At 41.9% G+C, this 21,968-nt stretch overlaps 1 protein-coding gene across 1 annotated transcript in view; it reads right to left on the reverse strand.

Moving 5' to 3' along the window:
* Nucleotides 1–7,274, reverse strand: part of LOC109893324 (signal transducer and activator of transcription 5B-like) — an 81,344-nt gene extending 74,070 nt beyond the window's left edge. The window contains exon 1 of the mRNA XM_031827311.1: nucleotides 6,933–7,274. The gene's annotated coding sequence lies outside the window, so the exon portion shown is untranslated. The remainder of the gene's footprint in view (nucleotides 1–6,932) is intronic.
* Between the last annotated feature and the right edge of the window lie 14,694 nt (nucleotides 7,275–21,968).

Raw genomic sequence — 21,968 nt, forward strand, 5'->3', positions numbered from 1 at the left:
CACATGAAAATCAGAACCATGGACAGCCACATCATATTTAGCTTTCATTGATTGGACTCAATTATTTTTGGTATCTTAGTTGTCACTGTCTGTATTTCGACTAAGCAGAGGTGATTTGATGATGTTGAAATGTTGAAGTTGAAATGGTGCTGGAATAGTGGAGGCAGCTCCTGTTTTCATTGTGACTTGTAGTAACTCTCCATGGTTCTAAATCAATAGTTGTATAGTGGTCCATGCTATCGGTCATGTAGCTGTTTGTTACATGCAATATGCTTTGTGGACTTCACTGGACAGAGGTAGCTATCTAGTTTTTTGATGAAACAAGGGTGTGGTTGAATTTATTCTGCCACTGTGTCTTCTTATTGTCTCAACCTTAGGCCAATATATCACGGTGGCAATGCATATTAACTAACAGGTTATAGAACAAACAATGCAATTATCACAACACATAGGTTATAAAATTGCTTTTTTTTTTACCTGGCTTGCATGGCTTCCTTAGTGATTTCCCCCCCAAGCACCGCTACTGCCCGCCTCTCCTCAACTGTATGAGATCGTCAGGCTCTTTCAGAAGTGACTCCTGACAGCATCCTGACAGGTCAAGGGACTAGTGACTGATAACCAAGCCAGGAACTTTTCCCATATACAGTATGCACCATTATTATTAATAATAGCAATAATAACCATAATAATAACAGATTGTATTTGTATAGTGTTTTTCAGTACAGCAATGGCAGGTAGCCTAGTGGTTAGAGTATTGGACTAGTAACCGAAAGGTTGCAAGATTGAATCCCCGAACTGTCAAGGTAAAAATCTGTCGTTCTGCCCCTGAACAAGGCAGTTAACCCACTGTTCTTAAGCCATCATTGTTCTTAACCGACTTGCCTAGTTAAATAAAGGTAAAAAATAAATAAAAATAAATGACAGGTGCTGTTAGACTACAATATTATTTTTCTGACTGTTTGGAGGTGTAAACAACACTAAATAAATTCTAAGTAATACCAGTCTGTTCTAACAAAAATAAAATGTAAAGCCTTTATTACAGCATAGCATAGATCAAAAAGAAGAATCTGTGAAATTGCTTCATCTGACATTTTGCCGTTGCATGAGGCTTGGTGCTCACAGAATTAGTAGGCTATTAAACAAACACCCAAACAGGCTAACCGAAGCTACATCGGTCTTATTTCTGTAGATATACAGTACCTTCAGAAAGTATTCAAACTCCTTGACTTTTTCCACATTTTGTTACGTTACAGCCTTATTCAAAAACGTATTAAATAGATATTTTTTTCTGGAAAATCTATACACTATACCCCATAGTGAAAACTGGCACCCCTGTATTGGCACCCCTGTATTTGGGGAGTTTCTCCCATTCTTCCCTGCCGACCTCTCAAGCTCTGTCAGGTTGGATGGGGAGCATTGCTGCACAGCTATTTTCAGGTCTCTCCAGAGATTTTAGATCGGGTTCAAGTCCGGGCTCTGGCTGGGCCACTCAAGGACATTCAGAGACTTGTCCCGAAGCCACTCAAGCGTTGTCTTGGCTGTGTGCTTAGGGTCGTTGTCCTGTTGGAAGGTGAACCTTTGCCCCAGTCTGAGATCCTGAGAGCTCTGGAGCAGGTTTTCATCAAGGATGTCTCTGTACTTCTTTCATCTTTGCCTCAATCCTGACTAGTCTCCCAGTCCCTGCCCCTAAAAATGGTGCCAGGTTTCCTACAGACGCGATGCTTGGCATTCAGGCTGAAGAGTTCAATCTTGGTTTCATCAGACCAGAGAATCTTGTTTCTCATGGTCTGATAGTCCTTTAGGTGCCTTTTGGCAAACTCAAAGCGGGCTGTCATGTGCCTTTTACTGAGGAGTAGCTTCCGTCTGGCCACTCTACCATAAAGGCCTGATTGGTGGTGTTCTGCAGAGATGGTTGTCCTTCTGGAAGGTTCTCCCATCTCCACAGGGGAACTCTAGAGCTCTGTCAGAGTGATCATTGGGTTCTTGATCACCTCCCTGACCAAGGCCCTTCTCCCCCGATTTCTCAGTTTGGCAAAAACAACCCACCCATGCACCAAAATCTCTCATCTTCCTTCCTCCAGCCCTTCCAGTAAAGACCCATCAGGTCAGTATCACTGCCATGGCTTTCCTGGTAGCAGGGAAGGGGATAAAGTGGGGGAACTCTGGCTAAGCACACAGGCATGCTGTGACCACATGGCCTGCCCTGCCTGTTGAGAGACAGGATCCTTAAACATAGGGTTTCCCCTGTTCCCCTGCTGTTTCTAGGGTTGTCTCTCTGTGTCTGTTTCTGCTCCCTCCCTGCCTAGGACAGGTTGTGCTGTCCAACTCATGTGTGCCCAGCATGGCAACTGTCCGCATCAGCCAGACCCAATACGACCTCTGAAACTTTGTCTTGGCAGTGGAAATGGCCAGTTACATAGTCCAGTTGAATTAACCGTGTGGGCTCTCCAGGCAGCGCTTCACATAATGTCAAGTGGGTCAGGGTTAAGTGGTGCAAACAATCCTTGATGGTTTACCATAACGGTTTCCATTGATGTCTGACCAAGTGCTTATTTATTTTAGAGAGGGAAAACACATCCCAAATTGTGCAGATGAAGCTGGGCAGACAATCCATTATGGAAAATCTACAGGACCTAGTACCACAAATTCTTTGCAGGCATCAGGACAGAAAGCCCAATACAGCAGAACTTAGAAGCAGCCAAAGAGCAAATGGAACAGAGCCAGAATGCCATGGATTCCTACGGAATTTTCATTACGCACACCTGGCCCCTATTCCCAGTGATTAGTAATTGTATAAGTGTGTCCTTGGTTTACCATTGTCCTGTCGATTATTGTTACATTGTCCGTTGGTTCATGTGAGTACCTGTGCTGTGTGTTTTGGCTTTCGTGCCCTTGTGGATTGTGCAGATGATTATGGGTCTCGTCCTATGTGTTAATCATTGTGCGCGTGTGTTCTTTATTCGAGGTACTCCTCACTCTTTTGTTTGGGTTTCAACCCTGTGTTTTTGTTAGTGTTTGTTTGGTCTTCATCCCCGTGCCTTTACATGGCATGTAATTTGGGCGTAAATAAAAACCCTATTACGCATTCCTGCGCATGTCTCCCGAATCATTCATACCAGCGTGGCACAGAAACCTTTCAAAAATCCAATCTAAGTAATAAAACATATATAGAGCCAAAGTCAACACTCATTTTTCAAAAGTCCTCATCTACTAAAGGGCATGCAGCCCCAGGGAGATGTAGTAGATAGCAGTGAACGTGGTATGACAGGAGCACTCGGGTCAGGAACATCAATACTGCAAGTATCCTTCTTTCAATCTCTACCTCAAACCAAACAGGCAAGATGACCTGATGTTGAGTACCCAACTAGTCAGAGAGCCATGGATGGTGGAAGGGTGGTGGAGGAATAAGGAGTGGTTGTGGGTGGTGGAGGAATAAGGAGTGGTTGTGGGTGGTGGAGGAATAGGGGGTGGTTGTGGGTGGTGGAGGAATAAGGAGTGGCTGTGGGTGGTGGAGGAGGAATATGGAGTGGTTGAGGGTGGTGGAGGAGGAATATGGAGTGGTTGTGGGTGGTGGAGGGGGAATATGGAGTGGTTGTGGGTGGTGGAGGAGGAATATGGAGTGGTTGTGGGTGGTGGAGGAGGAATATGGAGTGGTTGTGGGTGGTGGAGGGGGAATATGGAGTGGTTGTGGGTGGTGGAGGGGGAATATGGAGTTGTTGTGGGTGGTGGAGGAGGAATATGGAGTGGTTGTGGGTGGTGGAGGGGGAATATGGAGTGGTTGTGGGTGGTGGAGGAGGAATATGGAGTGGTTGTGGGTGGTGGAGGGGGAATATGGAGTGGTTGTGGGTGGTGGAGGAGGAATATGGAGTGGTTGTGGGTTGTGGAGGAGGAATAAGGAGTGGTTGTGGGTGGTGAATTGTCTGGGGAAGCTACATTATGCTGTGGAGGAGATATGGGGTCAGAGAATTCAGCTAGATCAGGGGTATTCAACTGGGGATCCTTTTTTAAATGAATATTAAAAATGAATATCACTAGCAACAACAGAATTAACACATTTTTATGTCAACTTGATTTCTGAACTCCTAATATTGAGCAACTTACAGTAATTCGAGCTAATTACACTCACTGGAGTATCTGATATAGACTGAAAAAAGCAGGTGAGGCTGCTGGTATAAGCTTTCTTGACTTGGACATTAGTTTTTGCCAACACATGGCTAACCTTTGTTTAACCAGCTTAACAGCTTCTACTAGCAAAAATGTGTTAGGAGATAGTCTATTAGCTGGAAAGGTATGTTAGAGTTTACACTTCGTCTTCCAATTATAACTAGCCTGACTACCCATCCACATCCCTTCGGCCAAACACCACACCCAGTACCATTTCTTCTCCACCATGAATGTATGGAGCAATCGATAGAGCAGCAGAGTTCAATTCAGAATGAGTCGTCAGGCAAAACTATAACTGCAGGAGGTCAGAATAATGAAAACATCTACCAAATCAATTTCTTTTCAAGGGGTGGTGGGTTGGGTCAAGGAAGTCTGCTAGTGCACCTGACTGTTACCCCTGGTTAGCAAAACACTCATCAAAGCATCCTGACCTGTGCTGCTATCAGTTGGTGTGTGTATAATGTCATTATAACATGAAAGAGGTAGGATACACAGGGACAAGGTGGGGTGCAATCAAACTGCATCGCAGGAAGTAATGACTTTCTTTATCTGTGTTTCTTTAAACAAACATCAATGTCCATCCTCAGTGTGGTTGTAACGCACACACACGCGGACACACACACACACGCGGACACACACACAAATCTTATCACCACTCAAGCTCGCAGTGACATTGACATTTTAGTCATCAACACATCAACAATTTAGGGGTATTTCCTTTATACAGAGACCTGTCTGTGCTTGTAAGGTTAAGCCATATGACAGTCTAGTAAAACACTATAACATCAATGCATGTGGTGACATTTCAGCTAAACACCAACAACTATGTTTCCAATTACATACCTTTACATGTGAGTCACACAGTGCACTATTATGGGACATGTCCATGTCTTCAGTGACAACAACCACAACCATACAGCACTGCTTTCAGTGGCATTTTATTGCAAACACATCTGTGGCTTCTGTGACATTAATTAGGGAAAGGGGGATATCTAGTCAGTTGCACAACTGAATGTATTCCACCGAAATGTGCCTTCCTCATTTAATCGACGTCCACGTCATCGATACTGTGATGGAGCTTCTTCTAACCCCAATAGCAACAAATGTGATGGAAAACTAGTGAATGAGCTCCCTTTATAACACAGTGTGAATCCATTCATCTCTCTCCGGTTAGTTGAAGCCCATTGTGTACAAAATATGTTGAGCTCATTTCTCACAAGACAGGAATAAGAAAGCAAAAAGAACAGTTTTGGTACTAAACGGATTACTCATACAGCACGTGTTTGTTATTTGTTTTCATGTTTGTTTTCATTGTTATGACGACTGACCACATTTTACACAGCATCCTGTGTGGCCATTTTGTTATAAAATAAGTAAAACACTAACTGACATATATCAATGAGGGATTGGGAGACTATTAGTACAACTAGATGAAGTGGCTTGTTTTATTCCAGATTTAATTAGGAATCATTGACATAAAGCCTCTTTAAATGAAATCCATTGTTTGTGTTCCAAACACCCATGTTTACTCAGTTGTGGTAAGGAGGCTTGGAGAACAACTGGCATAAAACACTCCAATAAACAGTTGCAGAGAGAATGTCACACCTTGACTGCATCACCTGACCAATAGCCAGGATGCCTTGCTCTCCAGGTGCAATAAGATAAACATTGGGCTACTTTACCAGCATATCAACACCACATTAAAAGTCTGCAGCCAATATGGCCTACAGTAGCAATTGTGCACAGTTGTGTATTATAACATGGTTGTTAACAGTTTGTCAAATTATTCAGTTCGTTTTAAAATGGTAGACACCCATTTTCACCAGAAAACTTGGACAAAATAAAAAACATCTCAGAAAAATATTCTGCCAAATAATGTACCATCTCCACAAACACTTTAGAGAGGATTATTACTCATAGTTTCTTTGTTGCACTGAAAGTCATTCCAATAATATATAGCGTATTTGTCTAAATGAAATATATACATAAAAATATAACTGCTTGTCTAGGATAAATAATAATACAACTGCTTATTTTTACATTGACAGGCAGACACCATATTTTTTTTACATCGGCATTGATCATTTATTTATCTAGTTCTTATCTAATTTCGAAAGTTACCTAACTAAAATAGATGTGCAATACAAGTTGAACTTTCACCTGTTAGGCTACAACACAACTTCTTGAGAGGAGTTCCACACGCACATTCATTATACCATAATATGCGCCTCACGCTGGCTAACGGTTTGATAGAATAAACTCACATTCCAATTTGCGTTTGACCTAGGCTACACGCTATTTCAATGATCCGTATAACATGTGTTATAGCCTACATGCAAATGATGTTAATAATATAGCCGTTAAGATGTTATGTTAAAAACGTTGTGCAATGTTGAAGAAAATAAATGATCTAGCGTATTCGAGTTCTCGCTTGACTCCCAGGAGGGGGTTGGACTCAGCCTGTTGATTCAATATATATATATATATAGGAGAAAGGGTCAACAAACACCAGTAACAAAGTAAATATTATATTAACAATACACTCAATCAATATTGTAAACACTAAAAATATATTTGTAGCTTCACATGTGGTATTGTCGGTGACATTATAGCCACGCTTGGCTAGCTTAAAAGACGGCAGAGCCACACAACTCTAACCATAGTTTGTTTACAAAGCGCTGTCGGAACATTCTTTCGCAATAGAAACCGTCTGCACAAAATATGCTTTTCCAAAATATTCTCGAAGCTGACATAGTTAACAAACCTACCTTGACAGGACGATCAATTGAGTTGTCTTTTGCATAAAAGTAAGGGAAAGCTCCGCAACGTACGCACGACCCAGAAAATGAACCTCTCCCGTCTCTTTCTAACTGTTCGCTACGCAGTTTTTTTCAATCTCTCTCGTGCCTTTCGCTTGCGCTCCACTCTAGGATCGGTCAGTCAGTGCAATAAAGGATCCTTGGGACGTCCATATCGTAAACCTTAACATTAACCATAAGCCTTACCTAACCCTTGCCCTTACCTTAACTATTTTAAATGTCAACTTCATTTAAAGGGGCTTCCCAAGGATCCCAGATAGCAGGGACCCTCTAAGTTCTCTCCCTATCTCTAACCGCCCACTTCCGGAGTTTTCTGTTTGACAGGCGAATATTGTCATATGAAAACATTAACATGTGCAAAATTTTGTCCCTACTTCAGTAAGTTAATTTACCAGCATAATATAGCCTAACCTAACAAATGTAAGGCAATTAAACGATCAAATGATCAAATTCTGTATTGATGATGAAATAACAACAATAATAATTATAATAATAATAAATAGATGAAGGAGAAATAGTTTATTATTATTTTCCTACATATTATCATGTTATATGCTATTGTTATAATCATCATTAGAAGTAGTCTTGTAATAACTGAAGTAGCCTTTGTAAGAGCAATGAGATCAATTTCTAAATAGCACTACAGTACATCGTCTATTGATGAACCACATTGAACCACATAACAGGTGTTTACAAGAATAGGCCAACATGTGCACATGTTGCCTTCAATGTGTCTCAATGGGAAGAAAGTGGAGAAAACCAATGGGAATTTGAAGAGATGGAGATGCCCAGTTCTAGGAAGTAGCAAGGCCAAGAGTGAGAAACTTTTCTTGGATTTGTAGGCCTTTGTACCCTCTATGTTCTGCTATGCACTCAAATAGCTGCTGACAGACAGACCTTCAACACACAGCTAAGATTCTGTTAGGTCAGATGGAAAATAGCATCTATTTTATAAGTACTTTGTTTGTGAACAAAATAGGCAGTGGCTTTTGTCTCATTTGACTAAAAGCAAAGCACTTTATAGTAAAAATGCATGGTGGAGTGAAAGAAAGACCAACTTAAAGTGATTAATCTTTTGCTAGGTCCTTGCAGGCAGTAGATTTAGGCACAGCATCTTTCTCCCTTCACATGAATATAATGTTTTGGCTGCAGACCGCACCAGAGCCTGATAGGTGTTAGCAGAGAGAGGCTGTGTGTCACTTCCCAGAGGGAGTCTTTTTCTCAGCCCTTTCCAAATGTAAATAAGTTAAATGGTAAAATATGTGCTACACGCTATTCACACAGATTTACACAGATCTACACACACCAACTGCAAACAAATCCTGCATTGTAGAATACGAAAAACCTTTTGATTGACTGTAAAACATCCCATTGTTATTAGTCATCAAAGTGATCATGTATGGATATGATCACCATGGATACTCAAACTTTAAAATGCTGCACATTGTAAAATTGACACATTCTCTAGCTGGAGGAGCACAGTGACACCTTGTGGTAGAGGGACAGACAGGGTTAAAGTGAATATGTTTTGGATCTCATTTAGGATACCAGATTTTCCATAACAGGTAAAACTTCATCCAGCAATCTCTCATTGAGCATACAATGAGTGATGCCAGTGACATCATCTGGCAGAACAACTAAAGATGGAAAAAAACCCGATTTAAATATTTAAAAAATAATGTTTGTGAGCTCACACGTGCACATGTGCTTTTCTAATAGAGATAGAGAGAGCGAGAAAGAGGTTAAACTGAGTTCATTGGGAGAGGGCCAGCAGCAGCCGTCTACCAGCTTTACAAGCAGACTGAACAAAACAAGCACAGAATGGTGCCCTCTGAGGGAGATGCATTGAAAGACTGACAGGGAGTAGAAGAGACAGAGACGTGTGCGAGTCATATCTTAGATCCCTGTAAGCCTCAGGTCCTGGTAACCTTTACACACAAAAGCAGCTTTTGGTAGTTATGTGCGTGTATGTTTGTACATAGCTAAGTATATGGCTGGAGACAAAAAACAATCAGGAAATATGAATCTCATTGAATAACCTCCATTACAGATAGAAAGGCCTACATGCACCCAATCCCAGCAGTGTTGGTCCCTAGAGACTGAACAGTAAATTACATGTTGACTTGTGTGATTGATACTGCATAAACACATAAACTATTCAGTGACTAATGACTAATTTATGAAGCAGAATTTGGTCCACAGTCCATTTTCCTCCTCTAAGTAAGTGTCCTTCGGGAACGCTGCTAGGCATTTGAAATATGAGAGTTTTCCGACTTAACGACTGTCACTTGGCCAAACGCAGCACCTGGAAGTGGAAGTGTTTTTTTTTTCGGAAAGCCAACATTTCTCAAAACACATAATGCATGGCAATACTATGAACACATTTGTATTATTTCTAACTTCGGATTCACACACAAAAAACATGGTTAAGGCAACAACAGAAAACACACACTCCACTAGGCCCTCTGTGCACACACACACACACAGACACACAGACACACACACACACACACACACAAACTCCAGCCATACATCAGGCCACTCTACAGCACACCGTTAAAATGGAATCGATTCTCCAAACGGATTAGCTGCTGGCCAAGCAGGCTGGAGGGGTGACATTTTGCTTTCAGAAACTGAGTCAGCAGCTGCTGATGAAAGGCAAGGCTCTCAGTCTCCTTCTGCCTCTTCACGCCCCTTCATTTCACCATTCACCTTAACTCAGCTCCTCACGCCGAGCAGGACGGGGGAAGGCTAGTTCCTATCAGAGATAATAGAGAGTAGAAATAGAGAGAGAGAGGAAGAGAGAGACATTGACAGACATACATTAAGAATGTAAGGAGACTAGAATGATACGAAAAATACTATATTTCACATCTGCCATTTCAGACCAGTTTACACAAAGGAGTGACTCAACGGGACAACTATAGACAATGTAAATAAGTGAAACCACAGTGGAAGCCCCAGACCAGACCTGTGTGCATACAGTATGCTACTATTCAGTGAATGTGAGACACCGTAGCAGATGGGTTTTCTCAGGGTAGTGAAGCAGCACACATATTCAACGTGCCGTCATATTATGGGATTTCCAGTTTCACCACGTACAGTTAGGCAAGGGAAGACCACTCAGTATCATTTTGAAAGATTGAGTCAAAACTCAGAGGAATTGACAAGTAACATTCCAAAGGATTTACATTTTATGCAGAATCGCTATCGCATAGACAAAGTCAGTCATTTTGGTGGGTTTTTTTTGTCTGAGACTTTGCTAGTCTTACAGCTATAGATGAAAGCCCAGGGTAAAGGCAGTGTTGAAGCAAAGGCAGAGCGACAGACATCCCTGATGAATTGCCTATTGGTTCAACAGACTATCACTCATACAAGTGTTTTCTGATCAACTCAGGCGTTAGCATTCAGTTCGGTTAACTCCTAAACGAAACACACAGAACTCAGGCCCTGTGTGTAGTTAACCGACCCTCTCTGCCCATTCATCGCCATTTTACCTGTTGATGTTGTCTTAGCTGATTAGCTGTTGTTGTCTTACCCGTTGTTGTCTTAGCTAGCTCTCCCAATCAACACCTGTGATTGCTTTATGCCTCGCTTTATGTCTCTCTCAAATGTCAATATGTCTTGTATACTGTTGTTTAGGATAGTTATCAGTGTTAAGGTTTACTGCAGAGCCCCTAGTCCCACTAAACATGCCTCAGATACCTCCTTTGTCCCACCTCCCACACATGTGGTGACCTCACCCAGCATAACTAGCGCATCCAGAGATGCAACCCCTCTTATCATCACTCAGTGCCTGGGTTTACCTCCACTGTACCCACACCCCATCATACTCCTGCCTGTACATTGTACCCTGAATCTATTCTACCACGCACTGAAATCTGCTCCTTTTATTCTCTGTCCCCAACGCACTAGACGACCAGTTTTGATAGCCTTTAGCCGTACCCTAATCCTACTCCTTCTCTGTTCCTCGGGTGATGTGGAGGTAACCCAGGCCCTGCGTGTCCCCAGGCTCTCTCATTTGTTGACTTCTGTAACCGAAAAAATCTTGGTTTCAAGCATGTTAACATCAAAAGCCTCCTCCCTAAGTTTGTTTTTACTCACTGCTTTAGCACCCTCCGCCAACCCTGATGTCCTTGCCGTGTCTGAATCCTGGCTTAGGAAGGCCACCAAAGATTCTGAGATTTCCATACCCAACTACAACATTTTCCATCAAGATAGAACTGCCAAAGGGGGAGGAGTTGCAATCTACTCCAGAGATAGCCTGCAAAATTCTATGCCCACACAGTTTGAGCTTGTAATCTTTAAAATTAATCTCTCCAGAAATAAGTCTCTCAATCTTGCCGCCTGTTACAGACCCCCCTCAGCTCGCAGCTGTGCCCTGGACACCATATGTGAATTGATTGCCCCTTATCTATCTTCAGAGTTCCTGTTAGGTGACCTAACTGGGATATGCTTAACACCCCGGCAGTCCTACAATCTAAGCTAGATGCCCTCAATCTCACACAAATGATCAAGGAAACCACCAGGTACAACCCTAAATCCGTAAATATGGGCACCCTCATTAATATTATCCTGACCAACTTGCCCTCCAAATACACCTCTGCTGTTTTCAATCAGGATCTCAGCGATCACTGCCTCATTGCCTGCATCCGCTATGGGTCCGCGGTCACTGTCAAGCACTCCCTAAAACACCCTCTGCGAGCAGGCCTTACTAATAGACCTGGCCCGGGTATCCTGGAAGGATATTGACCCCATCCCGTCAGTTGAGGATGCCTGGTCATTCTTTAAAAGTAATTTCCTCACCATCTTAAATAAGCATGCCCCTTTTAAAAAATGTATAACTAAGAACAGATATAGCCCTTGGTTCACTCCAGACCTGACTGCCCTCAACCAGCACAAAAACATCCTGTGGCTGACTGCACAAGCATCGAATAGTCCCCGCGATATGCAACTTTTCAGGGAAGTCAGGAACTAATACACGCAGTCAGTCAGGAAAGCAAAGCTTCAAACAGAAATTTGCATCCTGTAGCTTTAACTCAAACATTTTTTGGGACACTGTAAAGTCCATGGAGAATAAGAGCACATCAAACCAGCTGCCCACTGCACTGAGGCTATGTAACACTGTCACCACCGATAAATCCACGATAATCAAGAATTTCAATAAGCATTTCTCTACAGCTGGCCATGCTTTCCTCCTGGCTACCCCAGCCACCAGCTCTGCACCCCCCGCAGCTACTTGCTCAAGCCTCCCCAGCTTCTCCTTCACCCAAATCCAGATAGCAGATGTTCTGAAAGAGCTGCAAACCTGGACCCATACAAATCAGCTGGGCTTGACAATCTGGACCCTCCCTTTCTAAAGTTATCCACCGCCATTGTTGCAACCCCTATTACCAGTCTGTTCAAACTCTCTTTCATATCGTCCGAGATCCGTAATGATTGGAAAGCTGCCGCGGTCATCCCCCTCTTCAAAGGGGGAGACACTCTAGACCCAAACTTTTATAGACCTATATCCATCCTGCCCTGCCTTTCTAAAGTATTTGAAAGCCAAGTTAATAAACAGATCACTGACCATTTTAAATCTCACTGTACCTTCTCCGCTGTGCAATCCGGCGTCTGAGCTGGTCACGGGTGCACCTCAGCCACGCTCAAGGTACTAAACAATATCATAACCACCATCGATAAAAGACAGTACTGCGCAGCCATCTTCATCGACCTGGCCAAGGCTTTCGACTCTGTCAATCACCGTTTTCTTATCGGCAGACTCAACAGCCTTGATTCCTCAAATGACTGCCTCGCTTGGTTCACCAACTACTTCTGTGACAGAGTTCAGTGTGTCAAATCGGAAGGCCTTTTGTCCGGACCTCTGGCAGTCTCTATGGGGGTACCACAGGGTTCAATTCTCAGGCCGACTCTTTTCTCTGTATATATCAACGATGTCGCTCTTGCTGCAGGTAATTCCCTGATCCACGTCTACGCAGACGACACCATTCTGTATAAATCAAATCAAAGTTTGTCACGTGCGCCAAATACAACAGGTGTAGACCTTACAGTGAAATGCTTACTTACAGATTCTAACCAATAGTGCAAAAAAATTATTAGGTGAACAATAGGTAAGTAAAGAAATAAAACAACAGTAAAAAGACAGTGAAAAATAACGTATATATACAGTAGCAAGGCTATAAAAGTAGCGAGGCTACATACAGACACCGGTTAGTCAGGCTGATTGAGGTAGAATGTACATGTAGATATGGTTAAAGTGACTATTCATATATGATGAACAGAGAGTAGCAGTAGCGTAAAAGAGGGGTTGGTGGGTGGCGGGACACAATGCAGATAGCCTGGTTAGCCAATGTGTGGGAGCACTGGTTAGTCGGCCCAATTGCGGTAGTATGTACATTAATGTATAGTTAAAGTGACTATGCATATATGATAAACAGAGAGGAGCAGCAGCTTACAAGAGGGGTTGGTGGGGGGGGGGGTACACAATGCAAATAGTCTGGGCAGCCATTTGATGACCTGTTCAGGAGTCTTATGGCTTGGGGGTAAAAACTGTTGAGAAACCTTTTTGTCCTAGACTTGGCACTCCGGTACCGCTTTCCATGCGGTATTAGAGAGAACAGTCTATGACTGGGGTGACTGGGGTCTTTGACAGTTTTTAGGGCCTTCCTCTGACACTGCCTGGTGTAGAGGTCCTGGATGGCAGGCAGCTTAGTCCCAGTGATGTACTGGGCCATTCGCACTACCCTCTGTAGTGCCTTGCGGTCGAGGTCCGAGCAATTGCCGTACCAGGCAGTGATGCAACCAGTCAGGATGCTCTCGATGTTGCAGCTGTAGAACCTTTTGAGGATCTCAGGACCCATGCCAAATCTTTTTAGTTTCCTGAGGGAGAATAGGCTTTGTCGTTCCCTCTTCACAACTGTCTTGGTGTGTTTGGACCATTCTAGTTTGTTGTTGATGTGGACACCAAGGAACTTGAAGCTCTCAACCTGCTCCACTACAGCCCCGTCGATGAGAATGGGGGTGTGCTCGGTCCTCCCTTTCCTGTAGTCCACAATCATCTCCTTAGTCTTGGTTACGTTGAGGGAGAGGTTGTTATTCTGGCACCATCCAGCCAGGTCTCTGACCTCCTCCCTATAGGTTGTCTCGTCGTTGTCGGTGTTCAGGCCTACCACTGTTGTGTCGTCTGCAAACTTAATGATGGTGTTGGAGTCGTGCCTGGCCATGCAGTCGTGGGTGAACAGGAAGTACAGGTGGGGACTGAGCACACACCCCTGGGGAGCTCCAGTTTTGAGGATCAGTGTGGTAGATGTGTTGCTACCTACCCTCACCACCTGGGAGCGACCCGTCAGGAAGTCCAGGGATCCAGTTGCAGAGGGAGGTGTTTAGTCCCAGGATCCTTAGCTTAGTGATGAGCTTTGAGGGCACTATGGTGTTGAACGCTGAGCTGTAGTCAATGAATAGCATTCTCACATAAGTGTTCCTTTTGTCCAGGTGGGAAAGGGCAGTGTAGCGTGCAATAGAGATGGCATCATCTGTGGATCTGTTTGGGCGGTATGTAAATTGGAGTGGGCCTAGGGTTTCTGCGACAATGGTGTTGATGTGGGCCATTACCAGCCTTTCAAAGTACTTCATGGCTACGGACGTGAGTGCTACGGGTCTGTAGTCATTTAGGCAGGTTGCCTTTATGTTCTTGGGTACAGGGACTATGGCGGTCTGCTTGAAACATGTTGGTATTACAGACTCAATCAGGGACATGTTGAAAATGTCAGTGAAGACACCTGCCCTTCTTTGGACATCTGGCCCTTCTTTGGACACTGTTAACTAACCTCCAAATGAGCTTCAATGCCATACAACACTCCTTCCGTGGCTTCCAACTGCTCTTAAAAGCTGGTAAAACCAAATGCATGCTTTTCAAACGTTTGCTGCCCGCACCCACCTGCCCGACTAGCATCACTGCTCTGGACGTTTCTAAAGTAGAATATGTGGACAACTACACATACCTAGGTGTCTGGCTAGACTGTAAACTCTCCTTCCAGACTCATATTAAACATCTCCAATCCAAAATTAAATCTAGAATCGGCATCCTATTTCGCAACTAAGCCTCCTTCACTCAAGCCCCCAAACATACCCTCCTACCGATCCTCGACTTTGGCGATGTCATTTGCAAAATAGCTTCCAATACTCCACTCAGCAAACTGGATACAGTCTATCACAGTGCCATCCGTTTTGTCACCAAAGCCACTTATACCACCCACCACTGCGACCTGTGTGCTCTAGTCGGCTGGCCCTCGCTACATATTCGCCGCCAGACTCACTGGCTCCAGGTCATCTATAAGTCTATGCTAGCTAAAGCTCCGCCTTATTTCAGCACGCGCTCCAGCAGGTATATCTCACTGGTCATTCCCAAAGCCAACACCTCCTTTGGCCGCCTTTCCTTCCAGTTCTCTGCTGCCAATGACTGGAACGAATTTCAAAAATCGCTGAAGCTGGAGACTTATATTTCCTTCACTAACTTTAAACTTCAGCGATCTGAGTAGCTAACCAATCGCTGCAGCTGTACATAGCCCATCTGTAAATAGCCCACCCAATCTACCTATCCCATCCCCATATTGTTGTTATTTACTTTTCTGCTCTTTTTTCATCATTATCTGGTCCTCTATCACTCCAGTGCTAATTTGCTAAATTGTAATTACTCCGCTACTATGGCCTATTTATTGCCTGACCTCCTCACACCATTTGCACACACTGTATACAGACTTTCTTTATTTTCTATTGTGTTAATGACTGTATGCTTATTTACTCCATGTGTAACTCTGTTGTTGTTTGTGTTGCACTGCTTTGCTTGGCCAGGTCGCAGCTGTAAATGAGAACATGTTCTCAACAAGCCTGCCTGGTTAAATAAAGGTTAAATAAAATACGAGTGCACTCACATACTCCCTTAAAAGACCTTTGCGTAAAGAACGAGAAAAACGCGGCAATAGTACTATTTGTCCATTTTGAGACGCTGTAGCCACTTCCTCAAAATTGTCCAAATTAATCGTTAATGTCGAGATCTTACTCGCGCAATTTTACATCTTACTAAAATGTTTGGTGCAGTATTCTTCAATGAATAAATATGCATGAAAACGAATCGTCTCTCGCTGAATGACAACAGATACTACTGTTGACCAATCACCTACGAAGGGGCGTAGATTCCGGCTCCAAACTTCGGCGTGCCTCACCAACAAATGTTGTGTGCCCAAACAGCTGAAAAACCCCTCGCCGAAGTCCAAAACGTCACAAAATATCGTCATAATAATATGCACGAACTCTACCGAACTGTTTCGGCTGGGAAGCATGTGGACGCTTTAAGGATGAAGCAAGATGTGTTGCCAACTAATTTTCATGGTAAGTTGCTAGAGACAGGTTGATTTGTTGCTAAAAGTTGCTAAATGACGTTGTGATGTCATTACGTTGAATACACAATAACGTTACTCAAATTGACCGGCCAGCTGGAGGAGGTGCCAAGATGGCGGCTTGAACAGATTATTTTTTACCAAGCTCCGTACCAAACTTCAGAAAGATTGTGAAAAAAACAAGTTTACAGTCATTACTATTTTTTATTTGTTCAAGATATAAGACCTTTCCTGTTACTGGAATAATAATTGGATGATTTACTTCGGCATGTCCATGCAAAGTGTGAGGATTCTGTGTTATGCACTATATCCCGTTACCATATCATATGTGATTGAATATGATCTGCTGTTGGCTTGTGTGGGTGTATGTGTTATGCAACATAGCTGACTTGAGACATTGTCAACAGTTTCAGGGCCATGGGCCTTTCTCGGGATGGAAAAATACAGAATAACATAAAAACAGGAACAAACAGTCTTTTGTTAGATAACAGGAGCCAGGTGTGTGATAACTGTATCGAGTGCATGAGCGCATAGATATTCTACACAACTACAACGACTGACCGCTGAAGTGCCTAGGGGGTTGGGACCAGCTCGTGCGCCAACAATCAACGATAGGCTGAGTGAGTTTAAACCACGCCCAGTCTCTACTCTGACAGGCCGGCTCGGAAGCAGGAACTACTTCTGTCAGAGTATATTATAATAACTTTGTCAGGAACAAGTCAGTTCTCTGTTTGCCCTGCGAGGTGTGACAGAGAGCCCGTATATACGAAATCCGCATTTACCACTTATTGCTTAGCTAATAAAAAGTACATAGTATACAATCGGTGACTCAATGTTATACTTATCCTGATACCAGATTCGATTGACGCAACCCTTAACAAAAGTCGTGACAAAAAAGAAAGGAAGAAGTTAGCCGTTCTATTGCTAATCAATAAGAGAGAAACGTGCTTATAGACAACTGCCATAACTACGCTTGGCCTATGGATAATATCATGCTTTCGAATGCTGTTGAAGATGACGAATTCCCCTCTTTACCAGTTACTCCGTGCAAACCTCCACCTTCCAAAAACCCCCAACATGAACTCTGACATAGTGGCTACCCTCTCCATACTCATCAACTCCAGGTCTGACGCCATGGAGAAAATGGTTGGCGCAAACACCATGGTTATCGAAGGCTTGAAAAAGACTGGAGTTTGCCTGTGGTGAAATCAAGGATGTGAAAACGAGAGTGGCAAAGGTTTAAAAAGGTGTGGAAAAGAATAACAATGTCTACCATAGACGTCTCACTGATCTGGAACAATACACAAGAAGATGGAACCTGAGACTCTACGGCTTGCCAGAGGTGGAGAATGAAGATGTGCGAGGAGAGGCTATCCGCATCTGCCAATAAGTTTTGCCTGCAGAGAAGAACAAAGCTGGTGATACCATCGACGTTGTGCTTCGCCTCGGCAAGAAGCAACAGCAAAACGATTCAAGACCAAGGGGTATCATCATACTATTCACTACCAGATTCTACAGGGATGCTGTCTGGAAAGCTGCTAGGAAGAACGCCTTCCTTCAGAGCCATGGTATGCGTTTCGCCGAGCATCTCAGCCCGGAGGACATAGAAAGAAGGAACAAGTTGTGGCCAACGATCAAGATAGCATGAAATGAGGGAAAGGCTGCTTACTTCGACGGAGGACGAGGCTTCATCAACGGTTCAGAAATCCATATTCCTCCCTAAAATTTCACCAGGAGGAACAGGTTGATGGTTTCAGCCATGGTATTCTCCTTTTCCTTATGTTGTTTACCTAACAAGCACCAGGTGACTATTTTTCAGGAATACTCAGGTACTTCAATTTATTAGTTTGTTCTTGTATGACCAGAAGTCCTATTTTGTTTACAAACTTACGAAGAAGATTCTCACTCAATTTCGGCTGATGCCAACTTCTGGAGGTCACAGTGGGGCAACGATATTTGGCTTTCCCATGGATCTGAGCGCTCTGCTGGTGTCACTACAATGAAAAATACCTTTGGTGGTAATATTCTACACTCGGAATGTGACCCCTTTGGTCACATTATTTGTCTTGTGATCAGTTACAATGTCATTACGCTCATTACTGTATACTTCTACGGGTACAACACCAAACATGAGAATGATGAGTTACAATGACATTACACTCATTACTGTAAACTTCTACGGGTACAACACCAAACATGAGAATGATGAGTTACTTGAATCTATAGAGAAACATATACTTCATTGGTTATCTAAATTTCCCAATTCGTTATTATTGATAGGAGGGGACTTTAACATTACTATAGATAATTCAACTGATACAGTAGATGGCCCCCAGGTAGATCAACCAATCAGAATTTGGGTTTAATACGTTTTATGGAAAAGTTTGATCTTACTGATATATGGAGAGAGGTTTCCGGCCGACAGATCATTCACTTGGAGTAACAAAACAGGTTCAAGACAATCCAGAATATATTTGTGGCTTATATCCAAATGTATTGATAGTGAGTGTGTTACTCCAACTATTTGTACTACTCCCCTCACAGAGCAACGGGCCATTTACATTGATATCAAAATATTTACCCCTGATACGAACCTTGATAGAGCATCCTACTGGAAGCTAAATAGATCATTATTAAATAATGATATAGTTCAATTTGAGGTTAAAGATCTGCTCTCACACATTTGGGAAAGGGCTTGTGAAGAATAATATTATTGCAAGAACTGGGAGCTCTTTAAATTTGAGGTGTCCAAATACCTTAGAAAATATGGTAGTATTCTTGCTAAGACCAGAAGAGCTGAGGAGGAAAAGGTGATCATTAAGATAACTTCCCTTTCTCAGAGGTCCCCAACCGACCTATCGGGGGAGAAGAAGATGGAACTAATTGAGTTACAAACTAAACTGGATAATATATATAAATTAAAAGCAGAAGGAGCCTTTATTAGATCTATAATGTTCACTCTATCAGTGATATAGAATCTAAACAGTGTGATGAACCCATCAAAGTTGAAGAGATTATAGTCTATCAAACATCTAAAGAACAATAAATCACCAGGTGTTGATGGAATTATATCAGAATTTTACAAATTATTTTCTGAACAAGTAGCTCCCTTCCTATTTGAAGTCTTTTTAGAGAGTATTAAAAACAATGTTCTCCCTCCTACAATGAGTCAGGGGTTAATACCACTGATACCTAAGCCTAAAAAATAAGTGCTGCTCATCGATAACTGGCGTCCAATTTGTCTTCTTAATAATGACTACAAGATATTAGCCTTACTACTTACAAAAATAATTAAAGAAGTCCTGGATGCAATCATTGAAGAAACACAGTCTGGCTTCATGAGGAACAGACATATTTCTAACAATGTCAGACTAGTATTAGACATACTTGACTACCCAGACCTAATGACTGAGGATAGCTTCATATTATTTTTAGATTTTTATAAAGCATTTGACACAGTAGAGCATCAGTTTCTCTTCCACTCCCTTGAGAGACTTGGCTTTGGGGATTTGTTCTGTAAGGCTATTAAGACTCTCTATGCAAATGGTAACAGCTCTATCAAATTGAAATATGGCACCTCACCTAGATTTGAGTTAAAGAGAGGAATTAGGCAAGGTTGTCCTATCTCTCTGTACCTGTTATTATTAATCACCCAAATTCTTGCAAATTCTTTAAATAATAGTCCTGTACAAGGTATTTCCATAGCTGGTAAAGAAATTATTATAAGCCAGCTGGCTGATGATACTACACTTTTTCTGAAAGACGCTAACCAAATTCCCATATCAATCAATGTGATACAATCCTTTTCCAAAGCGTCTGGTCTATATCTTAACATTAATAAATGTGAACTCATAGCTGTCAAAGATTGTGTGACACCTTCATATTATGGTATTCCAGTAAAAGAAGAACTTACATATTTAGGCATAACCATTACAAAGGATCAGAAGTCTAGAGGCTTACTAAATTTGAACCCTCTTATTAAAAATACCCAGAAGAAGCTAAATCAATGGCTACAGAGGGACTTATCTTTAAAAGGTAGAGTCCTAATAACCAAGGCTGAAGGTATCTCTAGACTAACACATGGCACTCTATCTTTAGATCTTGACAGTAAAATAAGCAAGGAGATAGACCAGATGCTTTTCAACTTTCTGTGGAGAAACCATACCCATTACATTAGGAAAACTGTTGTAATGAACACTTATGAGAATGGTGGACTGAATTTTCTGGACTTCACTACTTTAAATAACACTTTTAAGATAAATTGGATAAAACAATTCCTAAGAAGACCCACTTCTATCTGGAATTTTATTCCTCATCATTCTCTACTTTTGGTGGCCTTAACTTCATGTTGTTTTGCAATTATAATATTGACAAAATTCCAGTGAAATGTTCTGCTTTTCATCGGCAGGTTTTCTTGTTATGGTCCTTAATTTATACACTTTATACACAATTTTTCTCCACACATATATTATATATGGAATAATAGGGATATATTGTATTAAAATACTTCTTTGTTTTTGAGAATATTGGTTCCGAAATAATATCCTATTGGTGAGCCAACTGGTAAATGCAGAGGGTCTTTTACTCAGTTATAAGGAATTCTTATCACTTTACAAGGTCCCTGTAACACCTAAAGATTTTGCAATTGTTTTAGATGCCGTTCCCTCAGGTGTTACTCTGTTATTCAGGAACGTGTCAAGACCTGACCCTCAGAGCCTACCTTCTATTGACCCGGTTGACTCATCAGTAGGAAAGATTTGTTTCTCTTTTGGTCCATTTAACAACAGAGCGATACGAACCTTGTTTCAGCAGGATGTCATGCCTTATTGGAATGGATTTAATTGATATCTGTTGGGAAAAAGTTTGGATGTTGCCACACACATACCTACTTGTTAACAAAATTAAGGAAGTTTCCTTTAAAATTATTCATAAATATTATCCTGCCAACCACTATATGAAGAAGTTTAGGGAAAACATCAACTCAAATTGCTCCTTTTGGAATGACAACCCAGAAACAGTGTTACATGAATACAATGCCAAAGAATATGCAAGAACAGTAGATTTATAATTGAACACATTTATGAAGATTTTACACTATTGTGGAGAGATGTACTGCTTGGATTCTTTACATACGATAGAAATAAGCTGAAACATTATGTAATTAATTTAATTATTCTTTTGGCCAAATTTCATATACGCAAATGTAAATTTACAAACAAAAAAACACATTTTCTTACCCTTCAAAAAGAAATTGAACTGTATTTTAAGACAAAAAAAGCTGTTAGAATTGTAAGTGTATGTCCCTTAAGGTCCTTGTGTAATTGTAATGTGATATTGTACCCCCTAGCTCGATTGTCCATTGTTTATAATCTATATATACACACTTGTGTTCCCAATACTTTCTGTATTGATTTGTAAAAATAAATAAAAATTGTCTAGCCAGCTCGGCAAAAATATGATTTGACATTTGTTCAGGTACAGACTCCCACTCTTTTCTGTACAATTTTGATTGAGACATGTTGATTGATGTTGTAAGTTCTGTTCAAGATCAAACATTTGTGAGCAACTATAGTCATTGGGTTTGGCT

Source organism: Oncorhynchus kisutch, linkage group LG6, assembly GCF_002021735.2.
Source record: "Oncorhynchus kisutch isolate 150728-3 linkage group LG6, Okis_V2, whole genome shotgun sequence".
NCBI lineage: Eukaryota > Metazoa > Chordata > Actinopteri > Salmoniformes > Salmonidae > Oncorhynchus > Oncorhynchus kisutch.